Here is a 1,408-nt window from a genome sequence, read left to right as displayed (position 1 = left end):
TAGCAGCAGTAGCGAAGGAATCGCTCGATCGGGTTCAGTTAACAGCCATCGATCGATCGCTCGGGTTCAGTAACGCGTAGCCTGCAGTGCAATCGCTCGGGTTCAGTTAGAGCCCAACGCCTCGCTCGGGTTCAGTTAGAGCCAACGCCTCGCACACACGCGCGTACGTGTACGAGAGAAACGCGCATCGCTCGGCCCCCGACCTCCCACCGTAACCGGGAACTCCCCGAAATTTTCCTCCCCCTCGCTTCTACCATGGTTTTTTCCGTCATGGACGGCCCAAAGAATGTCATGCAGCTGCGTCTCCGGCCCGCCCAGGACGAAAAGCCCATTTTTCATTGTCATAGAAGTTGAGCCCACCACATGTTGCCCAAATGTACCGGGAAGTGGGTCTTTAGAATCCGTTACCCTTGATCGCTATAAAAGCACGTTGGGTCGTTCGTGGCTTCTGACAGCGTGCTGGCATCGACTTCACCGACACCTTCGCTCCGGTCGTCAAGCCCGACACGATACGCACGGTTCTCCACCTTGCGGTCTCCCGTGCTTGGCCGGTGCACCAGATGGACGTCTCCAACGCCTTCCTCCATGGTCACCTCGAGGAGCAGGTCTTCTGCCAGCAGCCCACCGGGTTTGTTGACCCGGCGCTTCCCGACCACGTGTGCCTGCTTTCGCGGTCCTTGTACGGACTCAAGCAGGCTCCGCGCGCTTGGTACCAGCGCATCGCGGCGTTTCTCCACCAGCTTGGGTTCCGCTCTACCCGCTCGGACGCCTCGCTCTTCGTCTATCATCAGGGCTCTGACACGGCCTACTTGCTGCTCTATGTCGACGACATCATCCTGACGGCATGTACGGCTGGTCTCCTCAGTCAGCTCACGGCTCGTCTTCGCGCTGAGTTCGCCATCAAGGACTTGGGTCCTTTGCACTACTTCCTCGGTGTCGAGGTGGTGCGCCGTCCGGATGGCTTCTTCCTTCATCAGCGGAAGTACGCTCATGAGCTCCTGGAGCGCGCCGGCATGCTTAACTGCAAGCCCGCTCCACGCCTGTTGATACGAAGGCCAAGCTTTCTGCCACGGATGGTTCTCCTGCTTCGGATGCTGCTTTCTATCGGTCTTATCGTTGGTGCTCTCCAGTACCTCACTCTGACTCGACCGGAGATCCAGTATGCCGTGCAGCAGGTGTGTCTTCATATGCATGCTCCTCGAGACGTTCACTGGGCTGCCGTCAAGCGGATTCTCCGCTATATCTGTGGCACTATGGATCTTGGCGTCACGCTTCACGCCTCCGCCGACACCGCCCTCACCGCCTACTCCGATGCAGACTGGGCGGGCTGCCCTGACACTCGTCGCTCCACTTCAGGGCTATTGTGTCTACCTTGGACCCTCACTTATCTTGTATCGTGAGAGTAGCA

Source organism: Triticum urartu, chromosome 2 (genome assembly GCF_003073215.2).
Source record: "Triticum urartu cultivar G1812 chromosome 2, Tu2.1, whole genome shotgun sequence".
Lineage (NCBI taxonomy): Eukaryota > Viridiplantae > Streptophyta > Magnoliopsida > Poales > Poaceae > Triticum > Triticum urartu.
Note: the sequence above shows the minus strand (reverse complement) of the source record.